The sequence below is a fragment of the Desmodus rotundus genome, chromosome 2, assembly GCF_022682495.2.
Source record: "Desmodus rotundus isolate HL8 chromosome 2, HLdesRot8A.1, whole genome shotgun sequence".
NCBI classification, from domain to species: Eukaryota; Metazoa; Chordata; class Mammalia; order Chiroptera; family Phyllostomidae; genus Desmodus; species Desmodus rotundus.
Genome location: NC_071388.1, coordinates 45,048,764 through 45,069,369, shown reverse-complemented (window position 1 = coordinate 45,069,369; position 20,606 = coordinate 45,048,764). Strand labels below are relative to the sequence as shown.

At 44.3% G+C, this 20,606-nt stretch overlaps 1 protein-coding gene across 6 annotated transcripts in view; it reads right to left on the bottom strand.

The window, feature by feature from the left end:
* The window catches only part of ST6GAL1 (ST6 beta-galactoside alpha-2,6-sialyltransferase 1), a 118,065-nt gene that overhangs the window by 79,420 nt on the left and 18,039 nt on the right, over positions 1-20,606 (bottom strand). For 5 of the 6 annotated variants that reach the window (XM_024564566.4, XM_053918203.2, XM_045199122.3 and 2 more), the window contains exons 2-3: positions 11,946-12,079; positions 853-995 (exon numbers count right to left, since the gene is read on the bottom strand). The gene's annotated coding sequence lies outside the window, so the exon portion shown is untranslated. Of the gene's footprint in view, positions 1-852; positions 996-1,651; positions 1,942-11,945; positions 12,080-20,606 lie in introns of those variants that run through there. The other variant, XM_045199129.3, reaches the window with a different exon arrangement.

The following is a 20,606-nucleotide window of genomic DNA, read 5'->3' as shown; positions in this document are numbered from 1 at the left end:
CCAGCAGCACCAGTTAGTAACTATGCAGATTTAAACAAGCCGTTTGTTCTCTCTAAGCCTCAGTCTCTTCATCAGGAAAATGGGATAATAACATGTACTTTGAAAGGCTCTTATAAGAAATAACTAAAATAATCTATGGAAAAGCCCCTAAAATAATGCTTGGTAGGTAGCAGGCCCTCAGTAAATGGACATCTCAGAATTAGATTTTGGCCTTCAAATCAGATCTTGAGTATCGACTCCGTTTCCAGTTCTTATAGTGGGGGGAAAAGATGGGGGCAATAAAAAGAGAATGTAAAACTGAAGATAATAAATCAAAAGAAAATAAAAGGAGACCTCTAAAGTCATACCTCCCCGTGTGACCTTGGACAAATCACATACCTCTCTGGTCTCAAAATTCTCTATGGTAATTTGGGAGGTTGGATTTGATTGGTGGTCTTCTCACTGTGCTCTTGGCACCCTAGGTGGTCTGTGGAGAACCTGAGGGGCTGTCTTGGGGTAAGGAGGGAGACAAGTGTGTCCCATACAGCTTCAGGAAGCTTCCCTAAGGAGGCTTTCTACTGAAGAAACAGTTCCACACTCAGTCCTTAGTCCTTTGCAATCTAATACTTTCTCCAAAGTCACCAGCATCCTCCCAATTACCAGATCTCTTCAGGAACATAGTCCAAGTCTAGGGTAAGGCAAGGATAGTACCTAGGGTGCAAAATTAAGGAGGCCCTCACTCTCAGGACTGTGCAAGTACAGGGTTAGCACCCAACTCTGAAGGCCTCCTTAAATTTTGCTCCCAAACACCTGGCTTCATGCTAGTACCAGCCCTGAGTCCCCAGCCCTTCTTCAATGCCCACCCTCACTCACCTCATTGGCCTTTGGCACTGCCAGCCATCTTCTCTGATAATTTCTTTCAACTGCCTTCCACGGCACTGCCTTCCATGGGTGCAGTGTTCAGTGTTCTGCTTCCTCCTGGCTCCTTTCCTTCCTCCTGGTTCCTCTCCTTCCTCCTGGCAAGAGGGATGGGACAAGGAGAGAAATGAAGGGGAGAAAAACCCATGCCAGGCAAGAGGAAAGCATGGAGGAGGGATTGCTGAGTCTGCCTTAGGACACGCTAAGTTTGAGGGGTTGGTTGAAACACAACAGGCAGGTGGGCAAGACAGCTATGAACAGAGAGATTTTCTGCCAGGGAAGAGGTTAAGACAGAGAGATTTTCTCCCCTCACCTGGCAGAATCTTCTCTCCCACCCACTTCTTTCCCTGCCCAAGTCAGGTCCACATCACCTAATATTAGCACACTCATGATAGCCTCTTAGCTCATGCCTCCTTCCCTCTCTCCTCACTGCAACATTACTCTCCTAAGTCTAGCTCTAAATGATCACACCCTTCCTCAGAGACTTAAAGTACTATCTTCCATGTTTACTCCACTAAGTCTAAAATCCTCAGTCTAACGTACAAGACCACACTCCTTCCTCACCCCCAAGTCTCCAGGCAACACCCCACCACATGCAAATGTGCCCCGAAGCTGTAGGCCACCTAATGCACCACTACTCCCTCAAGTTACCCTGGCCTGTTGCCCTGATTTAGTTCCAGCTCTTTTCTTCCTTCAATGCACCCTCACCCCAGTTCCACCTGCTGAATCTTTGTACCTGAAACAGCACACCTACTTTCTTCTCTTCCCAAATTCTGCTTCCAGACTCGCCAAAGTCTAGAGTTGTTTGTAGATGTTGGAGAATGCACTTTCCTTTCTGTTCCGCCAATAATGTCTGTGCAATATCAGTTTGGGCGATATTGGGAGTTCAGTTCTGGACCACAGCAATAAAGTGAATGCTTTTGCTCTATAAAAAGCACAACAACTGTGAGGCGCAATAAAGCAAAGCACAATAAAATGAGGTGTGCCTGTAGAGCAAAAGTGAGGTCCTTGCTTGGTCCTCATGTAAGAGCCACAGGGTGAAAAAACAAATACCTGCACAGCAGCTGCCAGGAGACCCAGACATGCAAGTAGGTTACATTTAACAGTATGTTCAGTAGCAAGTTTATGAGCTGCAGGGAGGCAGCCACCTCCACTTATTTATCTTTTCATTGCCTTTTGCACCTAGCCCAGCTGTAGGTTCCAGCAGGCTCTCGGTAAATACTAAGTGAATCAAATTAATAAGATCTTCCTGCTGTGAGCACAGAACTAATTCCAGAAAAAATAATTATGGAACTATTACCATTAAAAAGAATTTTCTTGCCTTTTCCATGTACAGATAACCTCACCGATGATGGGCATGCTCTAAAACTGAATGGTGGTGACAGCTGCGCTATTCAATGAAGTCACTCAAAACCCCTGAATTTACACTTAAAGCATGTTAATGTCATGGAATAGAAGTTGTTTATATCTGTATAATGAGCCCTGGCCAGATGACTCAGTACACCAAGAGGTTGCAGGTTCAATCCCCAGGCAGGGCATCTACCAAGGTTGGGGGTTCAATCCGGTTGAGGCGTGTATGGAGGCAATTGATCAATGTTTCTCTCACATAACGTTTCTCTCTCTCGCTGTTCCTCTCTCTCTCTCTCTCTCTCTCTCTCTCTCTCTCTCTCTCTCTCTCTCTCTTTCTCTCTCTCAAATCAATGAGCATGTCCTCAGGTGAGGATAAAAAATAATCTGTATAATGAAGTGAAATGGTGGTTGCAGGGGCTGGAGGAAAGTGCTAAAAGAAGTTGCATAATGAAAACAGAATTTCCATTTTGCAAGATGAAAAGAGTTCTGGAGATCATCAGAGAACAATGTGCGTATATTTAACACTACTAAACTCTACACTTAAAAATGCCTAAATTTTGTTATGTATATTTGTTTTATCACAATAAAAACTTTTTTAATATAAAAAATAAAATTAAAAAATCTGTATAACAATCAAAACCACCATGATAATGCACTATGTTTGGCCGAGTAATAAGCTGAGTCATGAACGTATTTAAAAACAAACGATAAAAAAGAAGACACAGCCCTGAAAGGCATGGCTCTGAGCTTAACCTCAGTCCCCATGGGATCAGTGCAAGGTGCAGGTTACTACTGCTGCACCAGCAGGTGGTTGAAAGTCTGGAGGCCACTGCATCATGTGCTACCCCCCAAGTTCAAGGCTTCTACATCATTCTCCTCCAGGCTCTTCCCACAGGGTATGTGAGCCCACCTGGAATGCAGAGCAGGCTCAGAACGGAACCCTTTCTTCAGAGTCTGAGCTCCACCCACACCTGGACAACCCAGGCCCAGTGCGGGCCTCCAAAGAGCCCTTCTGGGAAAGCACTTCCCACCTACTCCGGTTTCCATCTCAACATCACAACTTGTTGATGCCCCAGAGTACCCAAGGGTGGGCCTTTCTCCTCCTCCTCCCCCTCTTTCTCCTCCTTCTCCTCCTCCCACGTGCTGAGGCCCTTCATATTCCCATAGCAAGGTGCACACTACATGAGGTTCCCTCCACCCTAGCACAGAGGGTTTATAGCATAATGACTAAAAGGACAGGTTTGAGAGACCGTCTGGATTTGAGACAAGATAGTAAGAAGCTAGGAAAATTCATGGGCAAGTGGAAAGGGGAAACTGAGACAAGAAAATTAAACAAGACGGAGCAGTTTGAGCTGTTACAGCCAGCTGGTTAATAATAGCAAGACTTTATCTCCCCTAACCAAAGACACCTGAGAGTAAACAGTTTATATGTCTCCTCCCTAACTGGAGAGTACTTAACGTCCCCTGCCATAAACCCAGGGTGTCACGGAAGAGAGGAATTCTAATGCAAATGAAGAGGGAACACTGGAACAAAGGGAGCCAGTTTTGGAGAAACCTGCGGACTTCCCTTTCAGCCCCTCCTCCCAAGACAAACCGCACGTCTGCCTGCACTCCCCCTAGGAATTTCCCCCTCCCCAAATCCCACGTTTCTGGTATATAAACTTGCTTCTGAAAGCTCAAGGTAAGGTGGCTGTTAGGGTTTTTACCAGCCACCTTCTCAGACTCCTGGCCTCTGATATTAATAAAAAGTGCAATTATAATCCAAGCCCTGTCTCTGCTTTTTGTCTGAGTGGTGACAGACAGCATGAGCCCTGGACTGGGTTGCCCCCTGGTTTCAGGTTCAAATCCCAACTTATTCAGCAATTACTAGCTATGAGACTTCTCTGTGCCTCAGTTTTCTCCTTTATAAAGTGGAGATATTAATAATATGTAGGATATTCATAATACTTAACTCTTAGGATTGTTTGGGGGAATTAAATGAGTTAATATATAGAAAGCACTCTGTATCTGGTACAGAAATGCTATATAATTGTTAGCTACCATTGTTATCTTTTTCCAGCATTAGAGGTGTCTCTCCATCTAGGAGTGGAAACATTGAATAATAGAAAATGCTCAGTATAGAAAGGGCCTGAGGCCATGGCAGCTTCCCTTGACACTTCAGACTTTGACATTGAGAAAAGAATCATCCTGGGTCAGCTCTAGAGGTTTCTTCATCCCAGCTGCCTGGCACCAGGAAGGGCCCAGGGGAAAGAGAATTTACCCCACAGCGTAATAAAAAAAAAAAAAAAAAAAAAAAAAACCAGCATTACAGGTTGTTTGCTCATCTAGGCGGGGGGGAAAAACCCTCTGTGAAAAAATATGCAGGCCTATAAAATATCACTTTATTAGAGCCATGACCACGGAGACGGAAGAATGTTCTGTAACTGGCTAACCTGGTCAAAGAGTAACTGGGCGCAGAGCAGGGGCCCCTGAAAATAGGAGCATATTCCCCACAAACCTGGATTGGGGGAAGGAAGGAGTGGATAATATGGTGATCTTTGCAAAACAATGACAAGTTAAAGGCTGTGCTGCCACCCCAGACTTTCAGAGCATTCAAGGGCTCATGACATAGGCAGAGGAGCTTATACCACAAGATGCCCCTGCATCACAGGGAACTGTTGCCCTTGCCCTGACTATAGATGGCAGCCAAAAGAAGGTAAAAGATGCAGGGGGACCGGCAAAAGTAGCAAATTGTAGGAGAGGCCGGATATGAGGTCACATAGGAAATTCTGGGTCGTCATTTAAAATAAGAGAGGGCTGTGAGAGAAAGCAGTAGCAACCATGCGGTTTGAAAGGGACTTTGCAATGAGGTCTGAGAAAGGAAGCAGCAAGCAGCTATGCAGTTTGTAGTCAGGATTCGGCCATGAGGGCTGGTGTGCAAGGTAGAAGCCATGCCAGCCAGGAGTCAGGATTCCACCATGCGGGCTGAGGCAAGGGTAAGGAAAGAGCTGATGGAGCTGTGGTGGGAACCTGCCTAACCACCCAGATTCATGGGAGATGCTTGAGCTCAACTGGGACTGGGAATGTTGAGACTGCCGACTTTGGCTTCTCTAAAGGACATGCAGAGAAGCCATTCTCTTGGGACGTGTACCTCCCTGGACTCCACCATGACCCAGTGTAACACAGCACATGTTTCCCTGAACCATTGCACGGAGGCTGAGGACAACATACCCCAGGTCCTAAAGGACAGAGCTGCTGCGAGAGGATGGTGACTCTGAAACCCACAAGAGCACCTTCCAGAGGGGATGGAGACCTGTTTGCTCAGCCAGCTTAAGAACAGTTAAGGATATGGGGGACTCTGGGCATGGTTTTGCCGTATAGACAGGTGGGGAGCAAGGGAAGTGCTGGGTCTTGTGGGAGAACAGGGGTCTGAGTAGGAGTGCTCCTAGCCCCCGCAAGGTTGGACCCCTGTTAATAAAAATCTGTTTCCTTCAACACTGATTGTTGGGTCATGTATCAAGGCAACACATGGACAGGCCCTGGTCTGATTGGTCACAAAACGACAAAGGAAGTCAGACTCCTGGGGGAGCTCTGAAAGTGGTGGGAGGGGCACTAGGTCCTCTAGCTTCTCACATCTGAAAAGTACAGGCTCCAGTCTAGACAGCCAGGCCTGGGTGACAAGAAGAATAAGAGTCACACAAAAAGCCATTAGAGAAATGCACATTAAGACCATGAGATACCATTGTCCACCTATTAAAGCAACTAAAGTAAAAATATGACAACACCAAATGCTGACAAAAAGGTGGAGAAAGTAAATCTCTCCTATCTTGCTGGTGGGAATATGAAATGGTGCAGCCACTCTATAAAGAATTTGGCAGTCTCTTTAAAAATTAAAAATATACTTACCATACAATTCAGCAATTGCATTCCTGGGCATTTATCCCATAAAAACAAAAGCCTGTACACGATTGTTCATAGCAGCTTTATTGGTAATAGTCAAAAACTGAAAACAACCAAAATGCCTTTCGATGGGTCAATAGTGAATGGTGATCCCCCCATAGGACAAAACAGCACTCAGCAATAAAAGAGCACACTATCGACATTCTCAACCACCTGGGTGGACCTGAGGTTTGTTATAATGAGCTAAAACAAGCTGGTCTCAGAAGGTTGCATATGGTACGATTCTATTTATAGAACAGTCTCAAAATGACAAAATTACACAGATGAAAAATAGGGGACGGGGCCAGGCCAGTGTGACACTAAGGGGTGGCATAAGGAGATCTTTGTGGCGATAGAACAGGTCTGTATCTTGATTGCAGTGGTAGCCTCACTCATCTTCACACTCAAGAAAATAACATAAACTATACACACATCGTACTGATCTCAGACTCCTGGTGTTGACGCTGCACTGTAGTTACGTAAGATGAAACTATTAGAAGAAACTAAATAAAGGATGCACCTGGCACCTCTGTACTATCTTTGCAACTTTCTATGAATTTAAAATTGTTTCAAAAGAAAAAGATTTAAAAAAAAAAAAAAAAAGAAGGTGCTCAGCCAGTAAGTGAGACAGCTGGGATTCCAGTCCACATCCTTCTACTGCAAAATCCCAGTGCTCCAATCAAATTATTTACAATTTTGCACACACCTGACATTCTATATCTCCATGCCTTTGCACGTACAAACTTCTACCTAGACGGCCCTTCCTTCATCTACCTAACTTTTCATTTCCATTAAGACTCAATTCACATACCTTCTCCTCTGGGGAGCTCCCCTGACTTCAGCTAAGATTACTGACTTTTCCTTCATATTTCCTACGCACAGCACTTCTTCAACTGACTTGTAATTATCAGTTTACTTAGTGCTGCCTCCCACAACATGCAAGCCACAGAATTGGAAAATATATTTGCAAACATCTCCAGTAAAGAATTAGTCTGTAGAATGTATAAAGAACTCTTATAACACAATCAGAATTTTTTAAAAACCCAATTTTTTTAATGCACAAAATATCTGAATAGATATTTCACCAAATAAAATATGCAGATGGCAAACAAGCACATGAAAAGATGATCAATATCATTAATCTTTAGGAAGATGCAAATTAAACCACTATAAGATAGCACCAAACAGCTATTAGAGTAGCTAAAATTAAAAAGGCTGATCCTGCCCAATGCTGGCAAGGAAGTGGAGTGCCTGGGACACTCAGGCACTGCTGATAGGAGTATAAAATGGTACACCCTCTCCAGAAAACAGTTTGGCAGCTTCTCAAAAAGTTAAACATACACTGCCATGTGGCCCAGCCATTCTACTTCCGTATTTAGCCAAGAGAAAACAATGCATATATCCCACAAAAAAAAAAAATCACAAATGCTTACAGTGGCTTTACTTTAAATGTCTGTCTACAGGTGAGTGGATAAACAAATTGTGGTATTTCCATACAATGGGATACTGCTCAGCAATAGAGGAATGAACTATTGATAAACAGAAGATGAGTGAATATCAATAGAATTACACTGAGTGTAAGAAGAGTACGTGCTGTATTATGCTATTTACAGAATGTTCTAGAAAAATGCAAAATAATCAATAGTGACAGAAAGAAGATTCCTGAGAGCCTGGGCATGGGAGGTGAGACATGGAAAGGCAGGAGGGAGGGATAAGGTGATGGAGAAAACTTTAGGTGGAGGAGGAGGTAATGGTTCCTTACTTTGATTAGGGGAGAATTTCATGAGCATATACAAATAATGTCAAAACTTATCAAGTCGTGCAATTTAAATGTACAGGTTTTTATCTATCAATTATATTTCAGTACAGATACATGAAAAAATAATGAGTACCATTTAATAGTCACCTATTTTGTGAAAAAATACACTATATAAGTAATTTTTAATCTTCACTCTAGGTAGTTATTATTCAGCCCATTTTACAGATGAGGTAACTAAGCCAGAAAGTCCAGTTAATCATGCAGCTACGGTCAAACCAAGCTCAAACCCAGGTCAAATGTCTCTGAGGCTGGGGCACTTTTCTCTGTATTATGATGTCTTCCCTCAATGGTGAATTCCCAGAAAAAAGCCATAGGTGACAGTCCCCTGGCCTAAGCAAGTCCTCAAGGAAGGGTCTGAAAGAAGGACGGTGAAAGGCTGGCATCACTGAGAGGATACCCTCTCCCTTCTGGTTTGCCATTGCCACACGTTCCTCTAACAACCAAGCCCAGCCCATCACAGGTAGGGGGTCACATACGCTAAAGCTGGAAGTAGGCTGACCCTGCTCCCTAGAGCGTTCGTCCCTATGCAGCCAGAGAGTGTGGTGTGAAGAACCCTGACCAGACATTCAGAAGAGCATGTTCCACTTCACTTGTGTCAATGATAAGCCCCTTCCCCTTGCTGGGCCTTCATGCCCCCAGATGTTAAGATGTGGAGGCAAGCCCACAAGCTTTCCAAAGAACTCTTTCAACACTGATTGACAATGAGTCCCCAGCAGAATGGAGACTTCTCTCCTGAAGTACCACAGGATCAGGTACCACAGATACAAAGGATTTTTGATTGTCTACAAAACTACACACTCAGCTCCCCCATCAACCCCAGTTCCACAGGAAAAGATACCTACCCAACTTAGCAGTGCCAACCCAACTCATTCCCTCTGCCATGCTGCCTCTTTCCCTTGGCCCTACCCCTCTGCAAGGGTATCCCAAAGACCCTGACCCACCATTTGCTGCTTTGTTCCCCAAGTAGCAGGTTGAGCACTTAAAACTCTATTTTCAGAAGTCTGGGAACCCGGGGACACACAGAGCAATCTGAGACATAATTTCCCCCTTTAGAATTCTTGCAGGAAAGATAGGATCTGAGTAGTTACAGGATATATGTCACATACAGGCTTGATGTAGGGAAGTCCTCCCCTTGTCACACCTGTGTACACAAGGATAAGCCAGGATGACAGGAGCAAACAGGCCAGGATAATTGAGTGGGTACACAATAGGCTTTCAGTAAATATCTATGGAATTGAATTAAATCCATCTTGCAAAGGAATAACCATTTACCCAAACACAGGAAAAACAAACAGATCCACCTCAGTAAGTTCCCCCTGGAGAGAGCACTGAGAGTCCATAGGCTGAAAGGCCCCTACTTCCAACTGGCTGAGAGACCTGGGGCTATCAGCATGCCACCTCACTTCTGGGTGTCACATGAATAAGGAAACTACACTAAAGAGCTCTTGATGCCCCCAGCTCTGATGCTCTCTTACTGTACAGGGAAAGCCATTGGGATTGAAAGGAACAATGTGGCCCTTTGTAAAGCTCCAAGCACTTTCAGCTGCAACTATTCAGGTAGCTTCACAGATAGAAAGATGTTCCTCTAGGAAAAGGACCCTACTTGTTGTAACTTGATTTGGGAACTCTCACCCAGATGGGCGAGTAAAAAGTGGCCCCTAACTTTGAGAAGCTGTGGAGGTCACAGACAGGCTTATACCTTTATACCTTTGCTGCTTATGAGCTGTGAAATCTTGGGCAAGTCTCTTTACCTCTACAAGACTCAAGGTAAACTTCAGCTGCATGGTGGTAGAAATGCCTACCTCATTAGGTCACTGCAGAACTAAATGAGATCATGCAGTCTGAGCACAGGGCACAGTGCCTGGAGCCATCATGAGCTCAAACACCTTTTTCTTCCCTTCCCCATACATACACCTAAGTCTCCTCAGAATAAGATCTTCTCAGCTGATTTCACTGGCCTGGAAAACCAGGCCCCTGATGGGGAAGGGGGACTTAATTTCTCACACCCCAGAGGGGTACCTCCTTATGAAATGCATTGGGGCTGTGAAAGCAGAGGCAGGGTGGGGACTGAGAAGGGCAGAGGCAGGGCTGGCACCCAGAGACCATATGCAAGGGCTCAGTGAGCAGGTGGCCTCCCGAGCAGAGTCCCAACCCCCACACCCCCCCTCCCCCGCCTGGTTCCCTGCCTCCCCAGGACCACATATCTTCACCTCAGGCACGAGAGAAAACCACCAGCTGTGTGACCTAGCTTCTTAAACCAAGGGTGTGGGACCTGATGGCCTCTATAGCCTTTCCACCTTTGCAATTTTCTGGGCTACAATTCTACAGTCAACTGGTGCCTAACTGATGCCTCACCTTCTATCATCCCCTCCTTCAGGACCCAGGTAAGAGGTGAGGAGAAGAAACCAAGAGGTTCAGAAAGTACAGGGAGGGGGCAGATGCTGGGGCTCCATTATGCTAATTTAATTAGCTCTAATCTGCTGACAGCAGGGCCTTGAAGAAAGAGGCTTTTGTTTAAATTTCACATTTGGCAGGAAATGCCCCTTCTCCTCCTCCCTCCTCTACCCCCTCCCACCCCCCACCATTAGAGCTTAGGAGTCAAAAGCTCTGATTTCAGTCCTGGCTCTCACAACTGGTAGCGCTGGGGCTTCCTGTTCACACTTCTCTGACCCACTTCTTGATTTTTCCAGCAAGGAAATTTGCCCCAGATGTTGGTCAGTAAATGGAGAGTTTTCATCTGCACTTATGAAAGGGTGTCAGTAATTCACAGATTCCCCCAAGTAGGGAAATGCCAGCAACTTCTCTCCAGCAACTTCTCTCCATCAATATACCAGAGATTTACTAACCAACTAAACCCCCTTCCTCCATGGGCAGGGAGCCTCACAGCATACAAAACGTTTAATTTTCCCTTCCTTAGGAAACCCTCCCAATGTTCGTATGGGATAATAAAAACAGAAATCTCACTCTCATTCACTCATTTAACAAACGCTTATTGAGCAGAGAGATGCACCATTGACATGCCTTGCCCATGCTCTGCCACCCAGCCTGTTGGTGGTAGAGGAAGCACTGGAACCACAGATGTGCTGGCAATCCAAATCTCCGAGACAAAACAGCCCTGGTTTTTAGCACTGGCTAATGTCCGCGGTGTAAATTTTCCCACCGTGGCCAATTTCAAGCTGCCAACAATCTTTGACAACCAGCTTGCAAATCCTGAATATTTAAAAATCTGCTCTCAAGAGCCTCCAGACTAGAAACAAGTTCTCCTGGCTCCTAAGTGAGTGTTTTTTCTGCCTTACCTCTCTACCTCCATGCCAGAGGAGCCAGCGTGCTATGGAGGCTTAAAGAGTAACCTTAATAAAAACTACCTGGAAGATTAACGGCAGCAGCATTTTAGGTGTGTTTTATTTTCTTCCACCATCAGTACTTTTCCAAATATCCTATTATAATCAGAACATACCTGGGTCATTAAAGTCATTTTTAATGAGCTTACTGGAATGTTTTGCAATAACTTCCCCCCATACAATGTCTGTTATTCTATTTTCTTTGGGTTGGAGAGAGAGAGAGACAGACAGACAGAAACAGACACAGAGAAACAGTTTCCTAAGAGCTTGACTTCCCTTGCAGAACAGAACAGGTACACCTAAATTAAGCATTCACCTGAATCAGGTGCAATCTTACCCAGAGAATAAATTTACTGGTTTGGAGTCCAAATTTCACCAGCAATTGGGAAAACACAACTCCCTGTTCAGATTCCAAAAGACCTGCTCTGAAAAATCAAAGCCTCTCTGGCCACCAAAAGACTTTGCCTCCCAATCGGTTGAGGTGGAAGCAGATGGTTTGACTGGACCAGAAAAAACTGCTACTTCTTTTCTGAGCCTTAGAGGAGGTTTTCACACACCACCACCCCAATAAGAGGCATTCTGCCCTCTCTGCCCCCAGGCTGCGACTGAAAGGGTCTTACCTCAGTGCTGGGACAGACACCTGGCACCAGGGCTGGGGCAGGTTCAAGGAGGCCAGATCACTTCAGCTGGGCACCATAGCTGCTTCTCTCTGGGCTGCTGGCTGCAGACGTCTGCACAGTTGTCTCTACCTTGCCTGCAGAGAAGCAAAAAACAAAGTAAAGTTGCCTGCAAAGCACCAGAGGCACATATGTTAATAAATGCAGGAGGGTAGGAGCCCTTGCCCCTCCCACTCCCTGCCCTGGTCACTCCTACCACGTCAGAGCCCCTTCCAGAACAGTCTCACCTTAAGGAGCCAACCTTCTTCCCAGGGTTCAAACTGGCCATCTATTCACCCAAACCTACACCTTCGGGAGCTGAGCATTTCACAGTGGACTGTAGACTAAGCAAAGCAAAGTACTACAGACACTGAACCCTGGTGCTACTTACTTGCTATCATTCATAAGAAAAATAAAAGTGAAAAAACTACAGTTCCTGCCCCAAGGATTGTGTGCAGATAAGGTTGTGGACAACTGATTTCAATCAACAGATACATCAAATTGGCTCAAGTCTCACTTTGACCTATATAGTAAGCTGTTTACAATGTTGTAAATGTGAACTCAACTTCTAATTTATTTTGGAGACATTTTTAACTGAGTGTAAATTTTCAACACATATATTATTATAGCTGTCTGAGTGGACAGCATTTGTTTTTAAAGTGATTGCTTTTCTTAGTTCCAAAGAAATTCATGGTCATTCTAGAAATTTTGGAAAATGTAATTAAGTCATAAAAAGGAGAAAAGTTACTCACTCTTTCTCCACCCACCCAAGATAACTACAGATAACACATACTTATTAGTTTTATTTTATTAATAAGACTTTTTTTTACAAAGATGCAATAAAGCCAGACAATTTATGTGGCTGTACCATAAATTTACCCCACCCCGAAAGGCTGGACATCTAAGTCATCTCCAACATATTTTTGCTAATTACAAATAGTCCTTTGTAAAGATTAGTCTTTGAGGAAAATCCATGATTTTTCCTTAAGACACACTCTTAGAAGTCAAATTGCTTGATCAAAGAGTTTCCAAATTGTTCATGCGTCACGTTTCTAGTGGAAATGCGTGCGGCCTTCAAGGAGTCTGGGTTTTCAAATTCCATGCTCACACTGAGCTCAGCCCAAGTCTAAGACAAGATCCATGATGACAAAATGAGCTCCTCTAGTCAAGGTTGGGGAGGGGGGGTGTGGTAAAGAGGAAAAAAGTGAAAACCACACTTAGGAACAGAGAAGGAGTAGTAATACAGATGGGCGGTGTCTAGAAGAAAAATGCAAAGAGAAACAAGCGTCATTCAGGTGCTGATAGGAAAACTGACTGACGTCAGATGAAACAGAAGCTGAAGCAAGCCACTTGAGGGTATAGAAATGTCAAGGTCTTACAAAGATTCAGGGCAGATCAGGACAAACAAAAAAAGCATCAGGTGAGACGGAAAAATAAAAAGTTACCTGCAGTATTTGAGCATTTTGCTGCTGTGAATAATTAATGTCAACAAAACGCCAGGAGCTAGAGTCCCCATGGGGAGAGTGAACCAGGCCAGAAAGAGATCTCTACCCGAAAACACAGCCCCACTGATGGCCACCTGGGAGCCTGCCATAGGGAGCCCTCCCCAGGGAACAGCAGCAAGGTACTCTCAGAGTATGGGGACTACTGGGCTGCCGATTCACCTGCCTCCTTCACAGGAAGGAGGCCCTCGCTCTCCACCCCTATCTAGCCAGCCTCTCACCTCCTTCCTTTTACTCCAGGCCAAACCTTCAGTGAGAGATGGATAACTCACCCACTAACCTGTCTAAACAGACTTATTAGATTTTTGTGGCTCTGTAACCCAGGCAAAGACTCTGGGACACACGTCTCATGCCCCTTCCTAGCTGACCAGCCCCCTTACCACTCCACCCCATGTACCCTGCACTCCAGCCACAGCAACTCACACACTACTGAGGGAACATGGAGTTCCATCAATGCTTTTTCAATCCTTTGGAGGATGGCTTGCAGACCTCCAATGTTACTCAAGTAGGCAAGTCATCTTACCTGCCCAACCTACCACTACCCCACCCACTCACACTTTGGGCCTCCCCTGATGGTCAAAGGGTGAAATTTTGATTTAAAAGCAACTCATGCCCTGGCTGGTATGGCTCAGTAGGTTGGAGCATTGTCCCATAACTGGAAGGTTGCAGGTTCTATTACCGGTCAGGGCACATACCTATGTTGCAGGTTCAATCCCCATTCGGGGTGTGCACTATCCCCGGTCCTGACACACATGGGAGGCAACCAATCAATGCTTCTCTCTCACATCGATGTTTCTCTCTCTCCCTTCTTCTCTCTCTAAAAGCAATGAAAAAACATCCTGGGTGGAGATTTTTAAAAAATGAAGAAGAAGAAGCTTATGCATAAATAGGGAGCTGGACCAATCAGACACTTTCAAAATTGCAACTATGAAAAAAGACTACAGCAAGCTTGCAGTGGACCCTAAAGCTTAAAGGAAGTGTAGTGGGGGCCGTATAAGAAGCAAATGCCATGCACAAGAGCAAATGATGGGGCTGTGGGACCTGCAGGAAGAGAGGAAGTTGTTACACAAAGAGAACAGGGTAGAGGCCTGGGATGAGGCAGACAGGAAACTGTGCAGCCCGAGAAACCAGATGCTTGATGACTTTCTAGTAGCTGCAAGGCTCATCTGTACTTCCTACTTTTTATTTTCATAAGCATTCCCTGAATCCCTTCAATAAACCTCTGAACAACTTGGTTTAGACCAGCTCTGGGGTTCCAGCGGACTCTGGCTCATTGAAGTCTGACTGGGCTGTGCATGAGAGCAGGAGGACTTGCCCATGAGCCAGTGCATGGCTTTGCAGTAGGGTTTTGCCCATCCATTGTGACTGCTCAAAGCCTTGTTTTGTAAACCTTCCTTCCAAAGGCTGTGCATGGGTTTTGATAGATGAGACAATGGGAAGGGATACTCCTGGACTGCAGGTGTAACTTTGCGGAAATATGAGAAATAATAACAGAGCTGCAGAGACTGTAGATTCTTCTAAGATTTTTTTCTATTAAGTGGCTGATACCAACTCTTCCTATCACCCTATCAGCTTTACGCATTCAGCTGACCACAGGGTCCCCATGTATCCCCCTGTCTTGGGTTTCTTTGCAGTTTTAATACAGCATCTATTTAATGCACAATCCCACTGTAACCTGTGTGTGTTCTGCTCCCTAACCTCCCTCCTGTCCCATAAGAGTTACTGGCTTGATATCTAGATTGATTTGATTTCACTATTTTCCCAAGGACTCACCAGCCGAGTAAGTAAAACTTACCTCCTTTCCCGTGCTCAGGGCCTGTCTTCTGCTTGACCTCCGCTGCCCTCACTCCCACCTGCACTGTCCCCCACCTTAGAGCCCCTGCCAGCTCCTCAGCTAATCCCCTTTCTCCTCCACCCTCAGTCAGACCCAGAGGCGTCATAAGATAATTCTGAGGAGGAAGAGCTGCTAAGTGAGAGGCTGTCTTGGCCTCATTAAACTCCCTCAGAGATTCCAGCAGGTATTCCCTTCAGGTGCACACTGTGTGAGGCACTGACCACAGACCAGACGAGGATTTACAGAGACCTCCAAGAGCCAAAGAAGTTCATAAAACAAGCCAATAACATGCACCCTAATGGCTTCATGGGCCTGATGTAAGACTCCTCCAACCAGGTTATTACTAAAGGACTCGGTTTTGAGTCAGAGAAGTGGTTAGCCTGTCGCAGAGGCAGGACTCTGGCCCCAGGTCCCTGGCTTAAATGAGTGTTTGCACAAGGCACACAGGAGCCTTGGAGTAAAAGATAAACTGTGAACCTGGGCCCATTATTCCACATTACCTGGGAGGTGAGAAATTGTTGTGAGTGTGCTTGGATGTGCAAGCCAAATTAGCTAAGAGCCTTTATCAATTCCTGTGCATAAAACATTCCAGGATCTGGGTCTCTACAAATTTGCTGAGCTCTACAGTCAGATCAGAAGACACTGCACCCAAAATACTGTAAGAACTTCTGCTAAAATCAGAAAACTTCCTGGATTATTTCTGCTCTCCCCTCCCAAAGCTCTTGCCCTATCAGGATGGTTTATTATCTCTGGGGCCCAGAACAACGTTATGGGGCTCCTGTCCTAGAACAAAGGTTAACCACAGTGTTCCTTTTATACTTTTATAATTTAATTGTTTTTGTCAATCACTATGTGCCAGGCACTCTATGTACTAAATCATTCAGTTATTCCTCACACAGTCCTATGAAGCAAGAAGAGTTTCTCTATTTTCAGGTGAGGAAAGAGGGCTTAAGCTAGGAACCCAGGCACAGAACCAGTAAGTGACGAAGCCAGAATCCCACACGCTAGCTTTCCTCCCCTCGGCCTCTCTTCCCTCCAATGTCAGGATAAAGCTAAACCAAGCTCTTTCAATAAAGGAGATGAAATCAAAGATGAGTTGAACACTGAATACACAGGTTCTGACAAAAAGAGAAATTGTGTAAGAATTTATTTTCAGAGACCCAGAAAAAGGAACCTCTCCTGCCACTGCCCCATGCAGAATCTTGGAGGGAAGGTACTGCAGCTGGTCCTTTGTATCGTTACTGTTTTCTGCAGCAAACAATGGCTCAGTTTTCATCGTGCCTTTATGAGGGGCCGATTTGGATACATGGAGAGACAACAGATCATTTTTTAGTCAGAGCAGTACACATACATGATTTCAGTTCCTGCCCCACCCGTTCAGGCCCCTAATTTCTGTTGCCCAAATGTATCTAAATATCATGTTATATGGCTCTTTTTTTTCAATGTTAAATATTATTCACTAACTTCCTACACAAGAAAATGAGGATTTAGCTCTTTGACCACCATCCCATACACCTCTTCTACTTCCCACATCCTCTTAATGTAGTTATACCATTTTTTAAGTCAACACTAGAAGTTACATTATTTTGACAAGATAAATTGTTGGTCACAGCTTGGCCATGTGGTATGTTATGGTTAATTCCTGTCTTGCACACTCGTTAGTTGTCAGTACCTATCACTAATTCAGCCCTCAACTTTCCAACAGTTCTTTTTCTGTTGTCATTAATCTCTTGAAGATCTCCATTCTAGAACCTTCCATTCTCCTACTCAAGTCTGAGCTACTTTGTGACTTTCTGTTAAAGGGAGCATCCATTTCTTCTGCCTTAATTCACTCCCTAACATTGGAGGAGCATATCTACAGTAGCTTCCTCAGAAAGGGTGTTATGGGAGGTAAAATAGTTGAGACTCCTCATATCTGAAAATGCCAATATTCCACCCTCACATTTGATTAATAATTTTTGTCTGGATATGAATTCTCAGTTAAAAATAATTTCCTTTCAGAACTTTAAAGGTATGGCTTGTCACGAGCATATGTTCACGATATAGTCTTTCCTATAAGTCAGCCGGGCAACCGCTGGGCTAGCTGCCTGCTGAGCAGCCCGGCACCAAGGAACAGACAAGAGTCACACACAGTAACTATGCTATTCACTCAGCTTTTATTGAATTCAGGTTCACTCAAAGTAGATCAACATACATTAATATCCTACTCATACTCTAACAATCTAGGAGAAATATAAAACACACCCACACAGATATCAATAGAAAATAATGAACCCAAGTCCCAGAGTCTCAGTCTGTGGGTCTGGGAGACAACACGGTGACAAGGAAGCTGCCAGTGTCTTGCAAGGAAAGATCTCTGGAGCCAGGTGGACAGCAGGGCAGACGAAGTCCTTGGTCCAGCAGGGCAGAGCCTCCAGCGACCGATGCCAAGTGAGATCAGTTGGCGTGGAGCAGCACTCTGGTGTGTGGAGCTCAGCAGTCTCAGGAGTGGTCTGGAGCCTGCCTTACTTATACCTTGAACGTGGTGTCAGACATGGCTATTCTGATCACATGGGCAGATAACTTAGGAGTGTCTCCTTGCCAGTTGTGTCTGCTCTGACTTGGGTAGTTTCTATCTTGAACCGAAGTGTCATGGCTAACTGACAGCCATCTTGGTTGACATGAATGACTCCACTTTGTTTTATGTACTTTATGCTATTTTGATCAGACCAATGCCATTTTATTGGTCTTGCTCTCCACAGGGCTCCAGTATCTTCTAGCTTCTAATGTTAGTGTAGAATCAGATCTCTCTTCTTCTATGTAATCGTTTGGGGGTTGCTCTTTTCCTCTGTCTAGCAGCTTTTCCTCAGTCTTTTTTACAATCATATGCTTGGTGTGTGCCTTTTTCATTCATAGCCTTGGGCACTCAGGTAAGTTTTCATTCTAAAAGCCTGTGTTGTTTAGTTCTCAGAAGTTTTCTTGTGGTATTTCTTAGGATTCTTACCCTCTGGTATCTCTAATCCCTTTTTATGTAAGCCCTACTACTCAGATGTTCAACTGTTTTTAGAATGTTTCTTTCTTATTTTTCATTTCATTGTCTTTTTGGTTTGACTTTTGGCAAGTTTTCTTCAACCTTATATTCCAAATCCTTCACTGATTCATTTATTTCTGCTATGATACTTTTAATTTCCAAGAGTTCTTTTTATCTATATCTGCATCTTCTTTTAAAATATGAAGAATTTGGAATTCCAATGCTTATCAGGTACCAGCATTTGAAACTATGTCTGTAAAACAGATGTGTTTTTTCCCTGGTAAGTAAAATTTCTTCTAATTATCATTCTAGGAACAAACTCAATTTTCAGACTTAAGATCAGGGGCAGCAGGCCCAGCTGACAAGGGCGTGTGTGAGACAACATTCTAAAACAGGCAGGCATTTTCTCTGCAGTCTGTATAGTATTAATGTGATACCGTCTCTTGTCTCTGCGACACTAGCAATTATAGTTTCTGTGACATTTTCTACCGCTCCCTACATTGTCTCTATTTCTTGTGAGGTTCTTTGTTGTTGTTGTTGTTGTGTCTCGTGTTTGTTTTTCATGTTTCAAACTTTCTCCAATATCTGGTGACCCTTAGTGGTCTTTTTTTTTTTTTTTTTAATTTAAAAGTGACGCACTGAAAAGCGACCAGAAGCTCTGTGTGTGGGGCAGGACTGCTGGACTGGTGGATTTTACGAAAGGGATTGAGAGTAATCTGTCCATTTTATTTAAAGAACCCTAAATAGCGATATCTATAGGGCTTTTCCCACAAACTATTCAACTTACAGGGAGACTCCTGTCATCTTATAACTAGCGAGTATAACCCTAGCTTGCCAGTACTAGGGGGACCCACAAAAAACTAAGGCTGGGGAGTAGAGATTCATTATTCAGCGTGTAGACTTTTATTCACACCCTCTGTTCCACACATGCCCATCGCAGCCTGGCCTGCTGTGCCTGATCTCAATCAGGTCTAACCATGAGTTTGTTCCTGGAAAGATCCTTAAAGGAAATTTTAGTAACCAGGGAAAAAAAATAAAACACTTTATTTTTACAGGCATAGTTCCAAATGTTGGACATTTAGAAGTTTTAACACAGGTTCATAATTATACTTATCAGGAATCTGTGGGATCTAATAAGCACTGGGATTCAGAATTCTTCGTGTTGTAGAAAAGCAGCATGCTGACTAAATCAATCACATGTTACGTGCCACCCACAGCAAGGTCGGGCAGCTCTCCGCAATTATATGGAGTAATATTTCTGCCACAAATAAATAAATATTTAAACTAAGTAGGTTAAAGATTTATAAATAGACTCACATCAGTCCAGGTCAAGTTCTGTCACCAAATGAGTTAAAAATAAAACTTGGTTTTCACAGACTTTTATATTTGGAAATTGTAGACAAGGGATTGTGTATGCATTTCCTAAGTGTTTCCTATATCTCCTGTCACCTTAGGGGCATTTGCACAGGGACTTTGTCACTCTGGGGGCTGCTTGAGAAAAAAGCAGCAGTTTAGTTTTGGACTTGTCGTCACTGAGATCTCTATCAGACACCTAAGGAAATTTGTTGAGTAGATGAGTGAATATATGAGTGTCATGTTCAGAGAAAAGATCTGGGATGGAGGGCTATAAATTGAGGGCTGTCCACATGTGGATGGCAGAGGATCACCAGGGAGTGAGGAGACAGGGAAGAGGCCAAGTCCAAGGACTGCTCCCTGGGGGGCTCCAAAATAAACAAGTGAAGATGAGCCAACGAAGGAAACTGAGAAGGAAAAGCCAGTGAGAGACAAGAACCAAAGAGAGTGATATTCCAGAAGCCAAAAGAAGCTATTTTTTTAAGGGGAGATTGGATAATCAACTATGTAAAATACATGAAGTTGATAAATGAAGATTGGTACTGAGATTTGACCACTGGATGTGGCAATATGGAGGTCGCTAGTGAACCCAACAGGTGTAGTTTTTGTGGTGTGATGAATGCAGACAGTGATTAGACTGGGTTTAAATAATGAGAGAAGAGGAACTGCAGGGAGCAAGCACAGATGACTCAAGGAGCAGAGAAATGAGGCAGTAGCTGGAGAGGCAGAGGAGGTCAGGGAAAATGGGCCTGTACATATGTGTGGAGGGGAGGAATGACAGCCCGACAGCCATAGATGGAGAGGGAGGGAGAGAGGGAGTGTGGAGGGAGGGGAGGTGTAGGGGGAGAGAGAGAAATGGTTGAGTAGAGAAACGTTGGAAAGAAGGGAGAACTACTGGAGTCATGTCCTTAATTAAGGGAACAGGA